The sequence below is a fragment of the Pinus tabuliformis genome, chromosome 9, assembly GCF_031772625.1.
Source record: "Pinus tabuliformis cultivar Carrire ecotype Pingquan chromosome 9, CPIR1, whole genome shotgun sequence".
NCBI lineage: Eukaryota > Viridiplantae > Streptophyta > Pinopsida > Pinales > Pinaceae > Pinus > Pinus tabuliformis.
The window spans coordinates 848,485,198-848,503,735 of NC_142307.1; the positions used below are offsets into that span (position 1 = coordinate 848,485,198).

The 18,538-nt window shown below is 39.2% G+C and overlaps 1 pseudogene; it reads right to left on the reverse strand.

Moving 5' to 3' along the window:
- Nucleotides 1-413: 413 nt before the first annotated feature.
- The window catches only part of LOC149151447 (brefeldin A-inhibited guanine nucleotide-exchange protein 5-like), a 138,320-nt pseudogene continuing 120,195 nt past the window's right edge, over nt 414-18,538 (reverse strand).

Sequence of the window (18,538 nt, forward strand, 5' to 3'; positions counted from 1 at the left end):
TGTATTTTCATTTTTCCCTGATGTGGATCTACTCAAAATTATTCAAAGTGGGGACTTGTTAGATGTTGAATTTAATAATGCATCCAACGGGTGTCTACACTTGACATTAAAGTAAACCTACAAGGAGATAAGCTGAAAATACTATTAAAAAAAGTAATTTCCTTTCATTTTCTTTAAAAATTCATAACTAATATTTTATTATTTTCCATAGGAAGCCCATGTTAGACCTCAAAATTCCCCTAATGACTTGAAAATGAGTTTTCATTCTCATATTTACAAGTGTCTCCATCCAACCTTGCACGATCTGTAGCACTTATAGATGGAGTTCAATCTCGTTTCATGCCTTGGGTACTTGACATACTCATAGTTTTCCATGTATGATCAAACCCCTTTGTGTTCAATATTTCGAAGGGTTAGGTTTTGTAGGATGAATCACAAAATCTTTTAAATAAATTATCTGAATCCTTATCATTGAGTTGGTGATCTTTAATCTTTATAACATGCACTAAAGAATCACAAGAACTTGAAGCTACAAATTGGTATGGATTTTTAGCACAATCTAACAATAGTCCCAACAATAATGGTATCATAAATGAAACTTCCCTACAAAATTTGTTGAAGATGTCACAAATAAATTAAAGGGAATGAGTACATTTTCCATGAAGTCATTGGTCCCCAAAAGTAGGAAAATTGTCATCCTTTCTTGTATGTCTCACTTAATCAAATATGGGGAACAATAAATGATGAAATAAATTTTACCAAGATGTCGATGAGAATTTGTGATGTCTCTCCTTCAAATCATCAAAAAGCACCTCAAATGAATAATTACTCACTTATGTCCAAGAATTAAAGGTTAAATTTGACAATCCCATAAGCATTAGAAACTAGTAATGTTCTATTACATTAGTGTTTGCATATATGCCAATAACTTCCCTAGGTTTCAAGGCCCCACCTAGAATTAGACCCTTTGTAAGTGATTCTTCACAAATACAAAGTAGAGCAATGACCTTCAAGCTAATTTGTGAATGACTTTTATTGTTAGCAAATACAGTAGGACAATTGACAGAGTCCATGAAGTAATCTCGAACAACGTGGGGAGCCCTAGTATTGCACCAAGAATGTTGCAACTCCCAAGGGCTCCTCAACTCAGATTATCAACTCAGGGTTCATATAAACTTCAAGGTTACAATGCTATATGCACAACATATAGGATTCCACTCATGCCACCCTCAGTTATGAAATTAGATCAAAAGTGATCAGAGACCATTCCTCCTACTAAATTAGAATGAAAGCTTGATGATAAAGGTACAATTGGAAATTTCTTCTAGCTATGAGAGTGGAAATGCCATTGAATCAACTTTCAAATTCTAACTAATCAACTCATGAAAGGATAAAGGCTAATCTACTTGTAGAAAGAAAGCTATTTTATCTTGAAAAATCCATCAAACTACCAAATCTACATTTAGAAAGGAAACTATTTTTTGTTGCATAATTCATCAAACTATCAATCAGAATTACATGTACCATCTACCTAGTTGATCTGAAAATCACTCATATGTGACCTCAGTTAAATAATTATTATATGAAGGTATTAAAGACTCATGTGATGGTGTGTGTCTATGTTATTTTAGGCAACGGATCGATCAGATTGCAAAATACACAGACACTGGAAAATGGAAAATAGTAAGGAAAACATAGTAAGCAAATGAAAGAACACAACAATTAATAAGGAGTTCACCCTATTCTCCAGGGCTACATCTTCGGTCCAACTTTTAGTGGTGGCCTTCTTTTATTGTGTCTTTGAAGCAGAGAATTACAACGAGGAGCTCAATTTGAGTATCCTGAAACAGAGAATGTTTGGTAGGGTGGTTCTTGGATCCCCCAAGCCACTAGAGTGCACAGACTCTTTTCCTTGCCAAATCTTGACCTTTTTGGTCTTTAATGGGAGGAGCCCAATGTGGTGCTCAATTCTTGACAGATCCTCATAGGGATTACTTGTCTGCTCGATGCTGCCTATGGTCAGCTCGGCTCTCTGTTTTCTACTTCCTGCTTTACTGTTCTTTTTTCTTCTTTCTCTGTCCTCTCTCTCTCTTCTCTGTCTCTTCTCTATGTTGTTTGTTCATGGCTTAAAGCTAATCTGTCTCATGACTGCTTGCCTCCTCTTCCGCCCCTTCGGTTCGCCTGCTTTTGTTCGCTTGGAGTTCCCTACCTCTGCATCTTTTCCAACATCTCACAGGGAGTGGCCACTTTTGTTTCCAGGAAAACTAGTGTCTTTTTGATCTGCTAGTCCCACTAGGATTGGCATCTATCCTAGAAGCAAACAATCAAAGAAATTTTCGATTTCCTCTATGTATGATAGATAAGAGAGAAGCAAAGGGATCAAACAGGATCTTCTGCTTGACTCCTTGCTTGATTTCTCTCCCCCTTGATAGAGCTTGCAAGTCTTCTCCTACTTGTCCCACTTAGAGGATACCTGTAGAAACAAAGTAACAAAACACCATCAAAGCATCTCGATCTATTATATCATAAACAATGCAGAATTAGAAATACATTGAACATGCAATAACATTCACAAATAACAAGATTCACAAATACACGATTGTATGGAGGAAAACTCAAAGAACTTTATTAAAATAAAAGGGAGAATTACAACCCAGCCATCTAATCTAGCATCATCCTCCCAGCATCAAAGCCCTCTTCATCTCATGAAAAGCAAAATCACCCAACAATACAATGTTCTTTATCAAAGACAAACTGTCATCACTTCCTTACAAATTACAAAATTCCAGCCTCTAGATCTCTCAGATGAGGGATCCATTTATAGATGTCTGCAAGGGTGTGAGTCATCTCTGGGTTTTTGATTAGTGTCATTCCACTTGTTGTTCTTGGTTCCACTTGGAGATTTCTTGGATCTCTTACTCATCCCAAGGTGAATTCAGAGAGGCAAGTGTCATAGGAGAAGTTTCTGGAAGATTCCATGAGCATCCACTTAGCAAACTGTCTCGGACATTTGTCCATTCTCACTCATCACACCCCAGAGAAGGCCTCTTCAATATGCATCACACCTGACTAGTGTAGAAGTCAGTATGCATCGCACCCTGATAGTGGAGCAATTAGTATGGTCCAGTTTTGGCCAGTTCTGAGTGGTTTTTCAGGTGGAACTTTTGGGGAATGATGTAATCAGTTGACCATGATCCTTTAAGGTATGAAACAACACTTTTAGGGGTTAAAGAGCCCTTGGTTTATCGACATATAAGATTGGGGTTGCAGTGCTGAAATATGTCTATAACAATTGCCCCCTAAAGCATGAAGTCGTAAATCTTTTGATGTCGGGTGAAATGCTTTATCATGAGGATCCGAGGTATTCGAACTAGAAGGTGACCTGTATAAGATACAATACAATACATCATCATCATATTATTTTCATGATCTAGCTGAAGTGGGCATTCCCATGCTCAGCTTTATAAATTCATTTTCATGTACATAGGATAGACAATCGTTTGCAGTCGCAGACTGGTGATTCTTCATATGAAGAGTCATCTCCCCTACCATAGATGATTATCTATGTAGCTTCTGTGTACATTTGATGTATTTATATTCCTGAATATATTGCATCTCGGATGGATGAAACTAGATCCAAGGTCTTCAAAACTCATTCGATCTTCGCCCGATGTACAAGTCGATCCATGTGAAAAGATGTTCTAAAGTCAAACATGGAAAGACATCACCTAATTACCAGCCAATAATGTAAGCTGTTAACAGGTGTGAGAGGAATCACTGATAATGATAATGACCCTCAAGGTACTATGGTACAATTCACGTGGTGTGAATATATGATCTGATGTTGAACACCACGCAAAATCTTTTGGTCGAAGGCCATTGATGTAAACCTGTCGCCGGAAGTGAGAAACTTGCCATTAATGCATGCAAGCTTCAAAGTACTGAAAGGGTTGTTTCTAAGTCAACTTCTTGGATAGTGACCTGATTTCGACAAGAAGTGACCTATCATAGGAGGGCCTTGATGTATCCCACATCTATCACATGAAACGAAGCAAATGATTTTTTGAAGGTAAAAACAATCTGATGATACAAGGTTTAGGAATGGCGGTCATGAAAAATGGAGGGTGAAGGTATTGCAGTGGATGAGGCATTAACTGGATGGTGAATTCTCTAAATGACTTCTCTTGAACAAATTGGCAACACTGAGATGGATTGGTAGCGTTAACCCCAAAAGATGGATGGTATGGAGGACCAACGGCAATATGATCGGTGAAGGGAATAACCCAACCTGACTCAATCATGGTGATGGAGTGAAAGTGTCATGTTCAAGAGCGATCTGCTACCAATAAAATTCTTCAATTTTTCTTCCCTTTTTCCCCAGTCATTGCTGACCAGTACCTCTTTATTTTTGTCAAGCTTGAGGAGGATAACATATGCTAGTTCTATAATTTACCCTTCGGGCAAACCTATTACTATGTTTTAGCAAGCCTAGCGACAGTGAAACTCGTTCTTGTCTGGGTGGACAAGTTTGTCGCTATTGTTTTAACGAGTTTAACAACAACGATAACTCGGTCCTTTTCATGTTTAGAGAGTTTGAAAAGGGACAAAAAGGAAACTCCAAAAATTCTTTTTCATAGCATAATCCCTTAAGTCAAAAAAAGATTAAAATAATATAAAAGGGATGACTTTTCGATCACTTCAACGAGCCGAAAAAGACAAGCGCTCAATCGTTTTTGTGAGATAATCCCTCAGGTTCGAAAAAGATTAAAATATATAGGAGGCATGGCGCTTCTAATCACTTTAGTGAGCTGGAGAGGCCAATAGCTCGACAATCTTTTCATATTTAGCGAATCTGAAAAGAGTTTAAAAGAGACTCATTTTTTAGGAACGAGTGGCGTTTCAGGGTAGCAGCTGGTTTTGAGTGAGCTTGGAACTTCTCAAAACATGGTGATGTGAATAGGGTGGCCAACAGGACCACTTGTCGCAGCTGTTCCTCAAAAAGGTAAACAATCAAGTGGAAGCGTATGATCAGCCAAAGGAATGGAGGTGATGGCGGGGGAACACAACCAAGGCTCAAGAGGCTGATGTAAAGGCAATCACAAAGGTTATTTATCGAAGGTAGGTTCATTTTTTAAAGATCTTGAACTCTGGGGGAACGTATGCTCTGTTGGTAGGTTTATTTTTTAACGAGCTTGAACCTTGCAGAAACATTGCTCATTTGGCAGGTTCATTTTTTAATGAGCTTGAACCCTGCAGAAACATTGCTCATTTGGTAGGTTCATTTTTTAACGAGCTTGAACCTTGTGGAAACATTGCTCATTTGGCAGGTTTATTTTTTAATGAGCTTGAACCTTGCGGAAACATTGCTCATTTGGCAGGTTTATTTTTTAACGAGCTTGAACCTTGCAGAAACATTGCTCATTTGGCAGGTTCATTTTTTAACGAGCTTGAACCTTGCGGAAACATTGCTCATTTCCTTTTTATGTAGGCTAGAAATGACCAAAATACAAAGCTAAAAAATGCTAAATGCTAAGGAACTACTGAGGTTAGGTAGGATGGTTTCATTAGCAGTTTAGACAAAACCCTTCCTTTGCTCCGTCTGCGGCACAAACATTGTTGGACCAATTGCCTAACCTAAGAAGTTGAAAAACTAAAATACTAAAAAGCTAAAAAAACTAAAAAGCTAAAAATGAAATTGGTCGTTTTTCGCTTGCATAAAAAGGTTTGCATGCCCCCAGGCATCGAGAAAAGGAGAGTCTCCAGTAACCATATGGGAATCACTGTAGTTAAGCAGGATTGTTTTTGTCAGCGGCTAGACAAAAACACTTCCTTGGCTTTGTCTGCCAATTAGACAAAGGTGAGTGGTGTGTCAGACCAATCACTTAACTTATAGGGAAATTCATATGGTAGGATGGTTTCGTCCACAGAATAGACAAAACACTTCCTTGGCTTCGTTCGTAGTGTAGACAAAAGTGAATGGTGTTTTAGACCAATCACATAACCTACAGGAAACCTATCTTTTCAGCTGGGTTCATCTGCCAAATGGACAAGAGTGCATGCCCCTAAGCTTCGTTACATTCACTGGACTACTCACGGTAATTAGGTGGATGGAATGAAGGTTCCTTTATGAGATCAAGTGAAAGACTCAACTTTGAACTTTGCTCAGCCTTGTTTCATTTTTTAATGAGCTTGACACAAGACAAGGAACTCTGCTCAGAGACCTTTGATCACAACTCATAAGGGGTCATGAAGGAAAGATCTGGTTCCAATGCCCCCAGTACATAATGTACAACATCACTGAATTGATCATCAGTTGATGTAGGTATGGAAGAGGTTGCCACATAATTAACCCGTGGCGGGGATGATACCATTGGTATAAATGGACCATTTAGGAATGATGGTTGACTAGGAGTTATATTTGGACCGAGAAATGAAAGCTGGTCAATGGTGACAATTATGCTTTCATGCAAGAAACAAATCACTCGAAAGAGTGTTGAAACAATAACTCCCATGCGATAAGCATAGTCACGCCCAAGAAGTAAATTGTAATCTAAAGGTCCTGGGACTACCATCACATTCAAATAAACTATTTTTTCTCCCAAAGTGATAGGTAACTGAGGAAGGAACCCTAACGGTCGACTGGTTCCTTTGTTAAAGCCCAACAGATTCTAAGTAACAGGCACAAGCGGTGGTGAACCGAATGCTTGCCAAGTAGTTGAGGAAAGGATGCTCATTGATGCACCTTCATCTATAATAGTGCTAGATATAATCATATTACATACTTGTACTATGATCTGGAAAGGCACATAAGAAGGAAGGCGGGATCCTATCAGTTGATTCAAATCAAAGGAAGTAACTAGACTACTTAGATGGGATACCATAGAAACAGGAGAATTAACCCCTTGAGTTACGAGAACTGGAGGATTTTCCTCCTATTTGGGTGGAACAGGTGGACTGCCCCCAAGCTCATTTGAATCTAAGGAAACAAAAAGAACTTGAGCGATATCTTTTTCACTCTCTTTGGGGAAGGTATGATTAGCTGAAGGTGAAATTGGGTCAACTGCCACCTTGACCTGTTTACTTTGGTCGGGCATACACTCATAAGATTCACTTTCAAAGAGAGTGGTTTCTACCGACGGGTGATTTAAGTTAGTCGGTTCATCACCTAGTGAAGCAGGATGGTTATCCAACACTCTTTTGGCTTCATCCAAATAGGGACAAAGGTGAAAGCAGTGTGTACCTTCACATAACCTATATGGAAGCTTGACTTTTCGTTTCTGTCCATGAACTTTACTATCACTAGTTGATGGTGTATTATCAACATGATCAGCAGAGGTTGATGACACTGGTTGATGCGAACGAAGGGACCATTCTCTCAAGATCCACGGAAAACAGGGACAATCTCGATGAAAATGGTCTCCTCTAGAGATTATGCATGGAAATTTGGGTTTAGGAGCTTTAATGTGTAGATTTTCATTAGATGTTGCATTCAGAGCAATGGTTGTTTGGTTTCCCCCTTGCCGAATTGGCTTCTTCTTCTTATTCTTCCCTTTCTTCTTCTTCTTAGCCACCTGGTTACTAGTATCAGTACTTTCACCAAGCGAAGAGGAAGAAAGGGAGGGAGAAACAAACGAAGAAGGAGGCAAAGGGTCAACTTCAGTATCAATTGGTTGCTGATTCGATTGCTGAGGAATCATGTTATTTTGAACCACAAAGGTTGAGAACAGCCACACTGGCAGGTCAATAGTCAGACCTAGTAGAGATAATGTGGCCATATGAGGAGCACCAATATTTCCCTAAGAAGAAAATGGACTAGGATTCCCCTCAAGAGGGATTCCATGATTGGTGGACTCCATTATCTCAACCTAAGATCAATGAAGGAACAGGGATGTTATTCCAAATTAATAAATTTTAATGACGCTTTGACACAACTTTGCTTTTTCAATTTTTGAGAGTCGAGAAAAAGCTAAAGATGACACTAGTCGCCTTCGATTTTTAATGAGCCTGAGTGACAAGTGCTCAGATGGACCTTTTCTTTTAAGGAGTCGAAAAGGAACGAAAGTGACTACTCTGGAAATCTAGACAAAGGGATTACCAAACCAATCACAAAACTGAAAAATACACCTTGGTGATAAATTAAAGAGAAATTACCAAGGACTTATGTATGATAGTCAATCTTCCTAAATGCTGTGTTCAGTGCATTGTGATCGATAGGGCGGTAGACATGGCTTCCTATGGATAAAGGATATAAGCCTATTGTGGTCTCCCAATATATACTCGATGGTACAGGGAGCACAAGTCCGTGCTAGCACTTGTCATATCAAAGAGGAGGAATCACCCAACCTTCGATGAAAATGATAGTTACTAGATTTTACGACGCCAGAACACGTCTCTAGCCTAGACCTCTAGATGTGTTGCGTTAGGTTCCAAGGCGTTGTTAAGTTCATTGAAATTTATTTTAGATTTGATCTTGTTTAGAAGTTTTCCTTTCAATGGTTCACCACATGATGTAGATGTAAAATTCCTAAATATGCAATCTAAAATGATAAACAGTCTTTTATTTTTAGCAATGAAAATCCTAGCTACTAAGGAAAGAAGATTACGATTCTTTCAAACAGAGAGCAAACAACACACACTAAATGAACTTTTCCTAAATCATTTTTCGCACACAGTCTAAATGAAAATGCAAATGCATGTATTTGTATTTCATTCCCTTAATGTGAGAAATGAAAAAAAGGAAGACTAAGTATAGATCTGAAATATTTTCTTCAAAGCGACATTTTGACAATTTCTTTTTCAAAATACAAAGGAAGACTAAGCGACACTTTTCAATTTCGAATAGAAAATTATTTCGACACTTCAAATACTAAAAAATCAAATAAAATACATGACAAAAAGATCAATCGACTATCCAGAGAAGGAAGACTCCACGACACTTCTATTTTTGACACAAAACGACAGTTATGACACTTTTTGCACCAAAACGACAGATCAATTTAAACAACTTTTCGACAAAGGATTGTAAATGATGACCAAATACATAAAAACATTTACTAATCCTAATCAATGGAGGCTGGTCTATGTAATGCAAGGAGACTTCAGCAATGCGATACTGTTCATAAGCAGCAAAAACAATTAAACAGAGCTGAAAACAAGGACAAAAATCCCAAATTTCAAGGAGAGAAATATGATTACTCAGTCATCACACCCGTGCTTCACAGAAACAGGGATGCATCTCACCTGATACACTTGAGAAGTGCGATGCATACTGGTTTCTAGTGACAGACAGTGCAATGGGCCAGGGAGCGCAACTGAGATGGGTTTTGGCTCAAATTTGCAGCTGATTTCAGTGAGTTAAGCTGAGCTATTATGGACAGTAAAGAACAAAGTATAGGGGTATGATCTTGAGAGGTTATTGAGCTACCAAAACGGCATCTAGAATGCTTGTAAGTCAGATGTTCAAATCATAAACTAAACCAGAGATTGACTGAAGCAGCATTCATCTACTTTGCAATTGCAGAGAAAAAGCAGTTCGAAGGCTATCTGGATAAGTTCAGGCTCCATCTATAGTTTATAAAACAAACAATCAATAAAAAAAAACAAGCTATTCTCTCCCCAGTGGAGTCGCCATTTTTTTCAAGGAAAACTAGTGTCTTCTCGATCTGCTAGTCCAACTAGGTTTGGCTGCTATCCTAGAAACAAACAATCAAAGAAATTTTCGATTTCCTCTATGTATGATAGATAAGAGAGAAGCAAAGGGACCAACCTGGATCTTCCGTTTGACTCCTTGCTTGATTTCTCTCTCCCTTGATAGAGCTTGCAACTCTTCTCCTACATGTCCCACTTAGAGGATACCTTTAGAAACAAAGTAACAAAACACCATCAAAGCATCTCGATCTATTATATCATAAACAATGTGGAATCAGAAATACATTGAACATACAATAGCATTCACAAATAACAAGATTCACAAATACATGATTGTATGAGGAAAACTCAAAGAAATTTATTAAAATAGCAGCTATCTGATCCAGCATCATCCTCCCAGCATCAAAGCCCTCTTCACCTCATGAAAAGAAAAATCACCCAACAATACAATGTTTTTTCTCAAAGACAAACTATCAGCACTTCCTTACAAATTACAAAATTCCAGCCTCTAGATCTCTCAGATGAGGGATCCATTTATAGATGTCTGCAAGGGTGTGAGTCATCTCTGGGTTTTTGATTAGTGTCATTCCACTTTTTGTTCTTGGTTCCACTTGGAGATTTCTTGGATCTCTTACTCATCCCTGGGCGAATTCAGAGAGGCAAGTGTCATAGGAGAAGTTTCTAGAAGATTCCATGAGCATCCACTTAGCAAACTGTCTCAGGCATTTGTCCATTATCGCTCATCGCACCCCACAGAAGGCCTCTTTTGTATGCATCACACCTGGCTAGTGTAGAAGTCAGTATGCATCGCACCCTGACAATGGAGCAGTCAGTATGGTCCAGTTTTGGCTAGTTCTGAGTGGTTTTTCAGGTGGAACTTTTGGGGAATGTTGTAATCAGTTGACCATGATCCTTTAAGGTATGAAACAACACTTTTAGGGGTTAAAGAGCCCTTGGTTTATCGACATATAAGATTGGGGTTGCATTGCCCAAATATGTTTATAACAACTTGTCCTCTCACGAACTGCACCAACTCTTCCTCAACAGTTTGGTTTTTCGGTTACACTATGGAATGAGTCATCCACCAACTCAGCGGTCAAATCAGACTTCAAATTCTTATGTGTCATGGATTAATCCCCTGTCATATCTGGTTCCTCCATCAAGCGCGATCTCCACTGTCAAATCTGGAGCTCCCAGATCACACGACATTCGCTCATTTGGCGAAGTTGACTTGCTCGACCGTTAACGCGAGATGAGCAGCGTTTTCTCTCTCCTCCATCGGACAAGCATCGGGCGCTGAATGGAATCACTCATTTTTCTCCAAATCCACTTACTGCCCAAGGATGCCTCCGATATATACCACCGATTTTGGGAGCACGGGTCCTGCCTTTTGCCTTAGTGCTTTCCCCACAGTTTTCCTGGCTTCGATGCGACTGAGCGCTTCGGGGCTTTTTCCTTCTTGAGGGGTTTTGCCCAGCGATGCGTGATTAGTGCTAAGCGCATTAGAAATGCCCTCCGTTTCCCAATTCGGGCTTCCCAAGTGCCAATTTTACCTCCTGCATAATCTCCATGGGCCTCGGTCAGCGTGCTTCGACTAAGGTCCTCATTGTTCCTTGTTGGTTGCAAACTGCCACCATCCAGAGGTTTTCCTGATCGCTCTTTGTCCATTAATTCGAAGTCTGTCCCGATTTGTTACAGTCATGGCACTTTGATTATTTTTTATGGATCCAACTCAGATCACGGCCTTCCCACTGAAAAAGCTTTTGGACCACAAAAGGTTGGTTTTCAAGCATCGACTAAATGAGGGTACAATTGTCTCACTTGTCCAATCTCTATCCACTTTGCACTTCTTGGCTTTGAACCCTTGAGCCCAATTCTGAGGTACTCAACATCTCCCCTGCGCGTCGTCCTCACCTTCCTGTCCAGCACTGTGTCTTCCTGCAATTCATTAAGGTATTTAGGTAGCAGGTCATCAATAGAAGGCAATTGACTCTACTCTTCGGGATCCTTAATCAGTGAGGGTTCAAACAATCTCAAGCAATCTGCATTCACGATTGAGTAGATGTGCATGTAAGCTGGTAGATCAAGGTGAAAAGCATTCTCACCAATCTTCTCAAGTATCCTGAAAGGTCCATACTTGATAGGCTTTAGCTTCTTACCTTCACCTTGCATCCTGTCCTTGCTAATATACAGCCATTCTTGGTCACCAACTTGGAAACTATGCTCCATCCGATGCTTGTCATGCCTTGCCTTTTTTTTGGCTTGGCTCTTTTCCAGTTGTTCCTATACTGTCTGGTGGATCTTTTTGATTTTTTCAATGAACCTAGTTGCCCTGTCCACATCACTGTATCCCTCAACTGTGGTGTTTTTACCAAAGACAAAATCCAAAGGAGACCTTGGTGTGAAACCAAAACAAGTCTCAAAAGGAGATCTATGTGTAGAAGAATGTTTTGCTCTGTTGTAAGCATGCTGCACATAACACAAATGTTCATCCCAAAGCTTAGGATGTTTGTTGCAATATCCTCTGAGCAACTGGATCACTGTCATATTGACTACTTCTATCTGGCCATTAGTTTATGGATGAAAAGCTATACTTTTCTTCAGTTTGGTGTCCATTAGTTCCCACATACTTGACCAAAACTTCCCCACAAATCGGGTCTCTCGATCAGATACAATGGAAGTGGGTAATCCAAAATGAACCCATACATGTTCAAAGAACAGTTTTGGAGTTTGTTCAGCTGTAATCTGTTTATTACAAGGTATCAAAATACACATTTTGCTAAACCTATCCACAACAACATACAAATAATCATGACCTTTCCTAGATTTAGGTAGTCCTCCAACAAAATCCATGGAAATACTTTCCCAAGGGTGCGAAGGAACTGGTAATGGAGTATACAAGCCTAGTTTTATGTTGTTGGGCTTGCTTTTAGCACACATAGTACACCCTCTTACATATCTAGAAACTGTCTCATTCATTTTTGGTCAATAACAAAATCTTTGCAGCTGTGAAACTGTTTTACTTACCCCAAAGTGACCTGATATTAAAGAAGTGTGTGCTTCTCGAATTATCTTCACTCTTTCATTTTGTGGAATGCATAACTTCGCACAATGGTATAAGAGTCGGTCCTTTACATGATAATCCAATTCTTCTACTCTTTTGCCTTGACTTAAAGTTGCATATACATCTTTAAAATCTATATCTTGAGCATATTGTTCAATGTAGCTCTCATGTAACATAGAATTATGCCTAAGCATAGTAGATGCATTTATAATGGGTCTAGATAACATGTCTACAACTTTATTATGTATGCCCTTTTTATATCTGACGACTAAATGAAACTGTTGTAGAAAACCCATCCATCTATAGTGTCTTGATTGCTGCAACTTAGTTTGGGAGTGTAGATATTGAAGTGGTTGATGATCAACATGTATTACTGTCTCTTTTCCCATTAAGTAATGTTTCCTCTTTTTCACACTTTGTACTAATGCATACAATTCTTTATCATATATAGGATAGTTAACTACTGCAGAGTTAAATATCTCAGAATGATAACATATGAGTTTACCATGCTATGTCAACACTGCTCCCATGGCATAGCCACTGGCATCTGTTTGGATCTCAAATGGTCTCTGAAGATCAGGAAATGCTAGTATAGGTGCTATACTAATCTTTTCTTTCAAGGTGTCGAAGGCTTTTTGTTGTTTGCCTCCCCACTGAAACACTTTTTTCAATCCTGTTAAATCATGTAAGGGAGCTACAATTGAGGAAAAGTTAGAAATGAACTTCCTCCAATATTGTGTTGCTCCTAAGAAGCTTCTAACTTCTGTAGCAGATTTGGGTTTAGGCCAGTTTACAATGACTGCCACTTTAGAGGGATCTATCTTCAATTCACCACCCCCTACTATATGACCCAAATGATTTAGAGATGTTTTGCCAAATTCACATTTTGAGAGTTTAACATGAAATTTTTCTCTTTTCAAAATGTCTAGTGTCTGCTTAACATGCTTTAAATATTCTTCCCATGTTTTGCTAAAAATCAAAATGTCATCCAGATACACAATAACAAAATCATCAAGAAAAGGTCTGAGTACATCATTCATTAATCTCATGAAAGTAGCAGGAGCATTAGTTAAGCCAAAAGGCATAACCAGCCACTCATACAATCCCTGCTTTGTTTTGAAAGCAGTCTTCCATGCATCTTGTTCTGCAACTCTGACCTGATGGTATCCACTGTGCAAGTCCAATTTGGAAAAATAAACAACTTCCTTCAATTTATCTAAAAGATCATCTATGCGAGGAAGGGGATAACGATTTTTGATTGTTATCTTATTCAGTGCTCGGTAATCGATGCACATTCTCCACGAGCCATCTTTCTTTCTCACCAAAACGATTGGTGATCCACATGGTGATGTGCTAGGTCTGATGAACCCTTTCTCAAGCAACTCCTGCACCTGCTTCTTGATGTCAGCATTCTCTAAAGCAGACAACTTGTACATTCCAATGTTAGGCAATGGAGCATCTTGCTGCAAAATAATATCATGTACTATTTCCTTTTTGGGTGGTAGACCTTTAGGATCTTGAAAGTAGATATCATACTTTGAAACAACCTTTTCTAAATCAGCTTGATGTTCAACATTATAGCCTTCAATACATTGGTTTTATCAGGATTCTTTTCCTTTACAACCATCAGTAAGAATTGTTTACATGAATTTATCATTCGTTTCATTTGCCCTGAGTTTATGAGAGTACAATTATACTTGAGCTTATGAGCTCTTACAAAGTATTCGATTCCATATTTAACAAGTAGATACTTGTTCTCAGCGCTATAGAAAATAGCTTTTCTGTCATACAAGTAAGGACTTCCTAAAAAAATTCCACATATATCTAAAGGAATTATGTCTAACTCAACCTCATCTACAAATGTTGACCCAAAAGAAAACTTGAGTTTGCACTGTCTAGTCACTTGTAGTTGTGCTTTATCATTCAACCATCCTAATGGGTATGGTTTCTTGTGAGGTGTAGTTACTAATCCCAACTTCTTTACAATTGCTTCAAAAATTTAATTTACTTGTGAGCCACTATCAAACAAGGTATTAATCTTTTGATGTTTGGAAATAACTCAAATATGGAAAAGCTCATGTCTTTTTCTCTCATTTTCTTCATCAATAATAGATTGTGCAGAATTACTAGTATATGCTTTAGAATTCTTACCTTTTATACCTGTGGCTACATTAGTTGTTTCATCTCTTGAGTTTGACCCCAAATCCTTCTGAATAGCTGCAGCAGTCTTCTTCTTCTTGCCCTCAAACTTCTTAGGTCTCAGCTCTGGATGCAGAATCCAATAATGCTCATCATCATGCCCATCCTTTTTACAGTGAGTGCATGAAGCTTTGCTCTTCTATGCAGTATTAACTTTCCTTGCTTTCCATTTTTGCTTTCTTTTCTCCTTATTCTTGCTTGCAGTAGGTTGGGATGATCTCCCAACTTCTGGATTTCCATTCTTTCCTCTAGCTTCTAGATGAGTAGCTTGTACAGATACTTCATCTATACTAGTGGGATTAAACATGATGATAGTGTGCCTCATGTAGCTGTGTAGACCACCAATATACTTCAATAGAGTCTTAGGTGAGTCTAATGAGATTCCTTGAATCAATGCTCTCTTTCTAAATTCTTGAGTATACCCTTGCACACTTTGCCCTTTCAACTGTCGAAGAGTTTTCCAACTCATCATGGCTTGCTGCATGTAGGCCAATGGATAGAACTATTTTTTGATTGCAAAAACAAATTCACTCCAGACAGAGATAGTCTTACCATGTCTCTTCAGGTCAGCTTGGGTCTTGCCTTCCCACCAAGCCAAGGCAGTGCCTCCAAGGCATAGGCTTTCCAGCTGAATCTTTCTCTTGTCTGATTAAATACTCTGTACTCTGCAGTAAACATCAATTTGTCTAATCCAATTGTCCAGCTTTTCTGCATTCAACTCTCCATCATATATAGGCAAACCAAATTTAACATCTAGTTTGATCAAAGATGCTTTCTTTTTATGTTCAAGGCTACTAGGAGGTGTGAGAAAGTGTTCTTCTTTCCCTTTTCCTTTTGAGTGGTCATGGAATTGAGACTCATCTTCTCATTTGTCTTGTTTAGAGCCTAATGAATCTTCATCCTTGTGTTTTCTAAAGTCCCTATACATTTCTTCTACTATGGACTTTATGGCTAGGAAACCATCTATGAATTGAGGGCCTGGCCCCATAGAACCTTCCTCTGACATTGTCTTTCGAGGATAGACTCTCCCAATTTCAGGATTAGTTTCTACCAAATCTCCTTCTCCTAATTTGAGCTTTGATCTAGTTAGCATTCAATAGCTAAACCAACACAAGCTTGTCTAACCTTAATAGCCTAGAGCTCTGATACCACTTGATCCAAAAATTACTCGTATGTGACCTTAGTTAAATAATTATTATATGAAGGTATTAAAAACTCATGTGTTGGTGTGAGTCTATGTTATTTTAGGCAACGGATCGATCAGATTACAAAATACACAGACACTGGAAAATGGAAAACAGTAAGGAAAACACAGTAAGAAAATGCAAGAACACAACAATTAATAAGGAGTTCACCCTATTCTCCAGGGCTACATCTCCGGTCCAGCTTTTAGTGGTGGCCTTCTTTTATTGTGTCTTTAAAGCAAAGAATTACAACGAGGAGCTCAATTTGAGTCTCCTGAAATAGAGAATGTTTGGTAGGGTGGTTCTTGGATCCCCCAAGCCACTAGAGTGCACAGACTCTTTTCCTTGCCAAATCTTGACCTTTTTGGTCTTTAATGGGAGGAGCCCAATGTGGTGCTCAATTCCTGACAGATCCTCACAGGGACTACTTGTTTTCTCGATGCTGCATATGGTTAGCTCGGTCCTCTATTTTTTGCTTCTTTCTTTATTGTTCTTTTTTCTTCTTTCTCTATCCTCTTTGTCTCTTCTCTGTCTCTTCTCTGTGTTGTCTGTTCATGGCTTAAAGGTAATATGTCTCGTGACTGCTCGCCTCCTCTTCTACCCCTTCAGTTCACCTGCTGATGTTCGCTTGGATTTCCCTGCCTCTATGTCTTCGCCAATGTCTCACAGGGAGTGGCCACTTGTCCTCTCACGAACTGCACCAGCTCTTCCTCAACGGTTCAGTTTTTTGATTACACTATGGAATGAGTCATCCGCTAACTCAACGGTCAAATCAGACTTCAAATTCTTATGTGTTGTGGCTTAATCCCCTGTCAAATCCAATTCCTCCATCGGGCGCGATCTCCACCATCAGATTTGGAGCCCCCAGATCCCACGACATTCTCTCATTTTGTGCGATTGACTTGCTCGACCGTTAGCGTGCGATGAGCAGCGGTTTTCTCTCTCCTCCGTCGAACACGCGTCGGGCACTGAATGGAATCACTCGTTTTTCTACAAATCTGCTTACTACCCAAGGATGCCTTCGATATGTACCACCGATTTTCAGAGCGTGGGTCTTGCCTTTCACCTTAGCGCTTTCCCCACGATTTTCCCGGCTTCCATGCGACCGAGCGCTTCGAGGCTTTTTCCTTCTTTAGGGGTTTTGCCTAGTGATGCACAATTAGCACTAAGCGCATCAGAAATTCCCTCTGTTTCTCAATTCGGGCTTCCCAAGTGCCATTTTTGCCTCCTGCGCAGTCTCCATATGCCTCAGTTAGCGCGCTTTGACCGAGGTCCTCATTGTTCCTTACTGGTTGCAAACTGCCACCGTCTAGAGGTTTTCCTTATCGCTCTTTGACCATAAATTCGAAGTCTATCCTGATTTGTTACAGTCATGGCACTTTGATTATTTTTCATGGATCCAATTCGGATCACTAGTTCACACTTTCTTATAAATCATTAACCTACTTCCATCATTCTTGTGATAAAAAACTAGCTCTACTCTATTTTTGCAGTGAAGAAAAGGAATGGTTGGAGTGGCCTAGGAGCTTCCCCTGATCATAAAATCATGGCTGGGGGTCATCATTCATCTAGACTACATAAAAGTTGTAGTGGGGATCAAAACTGATGAAGGAAAGTGATGCTACATGTTTGCTACAGACTATAGCTACAGGAGGCCTGTAATGCTACACGAAGGTCTGTAATGCTACAGGAGGGCAACCGAGTGGTTTTTGAAGGTGAAAATGTTGTCTTAAGGGTATGGAGAGGTGGGTGGAAGTTGAATAAAATGGAAGGAGGTTGGTTTGAGCCGCTAGCCAAGCTCAGGACCTCTCAGAGGCATGTCTTGCACTGGGATGAGTGCTCTCGGTATACTAGGAAAAATTACTTATAAAATAGGGTTTTGAGACAAAATTTGGAACTGGAAAGAGAAGATAAAGGATCTCAAGATCAAAGTGGTAAAGGTGCCCTTCTGTGCATATCGACCAACCCTACATTCAATCACATGCATGCATCCATTTATCATTAACAAAATGAAATAAGTTATAATGGAAACGATGAGTTGAATTTAAATAACATCTAATTTATGCCATAACACTAATATAATCACTAAACTGAATTCTAAGCTACATAAAGAAAATGTAAAACAAGAAAACTAAAATTAATCTATTTCCAAGAAATCATAAGAACAATATTTTTGGACTATGGTTGTGAATCCTTCCATTCATTCTCCCATAAGAGAGGTGATGTAGAGGTTAAAACCACGGGATTTTATAGATTAATCTCTACTGAAATGCAAGAAACTATGAACTGCTTGGAATCAAGAAGTAGCATAAGTACAAGAAGAGGGACCAAAGCCTTTGGGTTGGGCCTAAACCCAAGGGGCTCATCCCTCTGAAACCAACTCTGATGCAACTTAAACTTTATCTTCTCATTATCAAAAATTTCAGGTCTAATACATCACATA